Genomic DNA, 561 nt, shown 5'->3' with positions numbered 1-561 from the left:
CCAACAGCGCCGCGTCCCACGTAGCTCAGCTCCATTGAAAGTCAGATAACGCTACAAAAACTTTGCACAGTACCGGCTGTCGACAATGTACAATGGCAAGAACGTGTTTCTCGAGCGTGCAATAGGTTACATTATTTCCAAATTTCTTCGTTTGTGTTACGTCACCGACTTCCGAGCGCGAAAGTCAAAGCAGTTGAATGGCGTTCGCGCGGCTTTCTCACGAACTCAGTAACAATACTGACTGGGGAAATTTGCCTGTTCATCCACTTGAAATACAGGTCTCTGCCACCGATGCCTGCCAGGACAACACTCCAGTGCCGTGGCTGTGCTTTATTTTAATACAAAGCATCCTTCCTTTGCGAGCTCACTTTCATGTCTTTGGACATTGCTGTGGGCTCACAGTAGCAGATAGTTACAAACTTTAAATGTTTTATATAACATACAAAGTTTGAGCAACATAATTCGAGATTTTTCGATATTGTATTTGGATTTTAGAGGTTGTAGGTTCGGATCCCACAAGCTGCATGTTTTGTTCTACTTTGTGTTCAATTAATTGTATTT

The sequence above is a fragment of the Amblyomma maculatum genome, chromosome 1 (genome assembly GCF_055883805.1).
Source record: "Amblyomma maculatum isolate TAMU_Amacu chromosome 1, ASM5588380v1, whole genome shotgun sequence".
Taxonomy (NCBI): Eukaryota; Metazoa; Arthropoda; class Arachnida; order Ixodida; family Ixodidae; genus Amblyomma; species Amblyomma maculatum.
Note: the sequence above shows the minus strand (reverse complement) of the source record.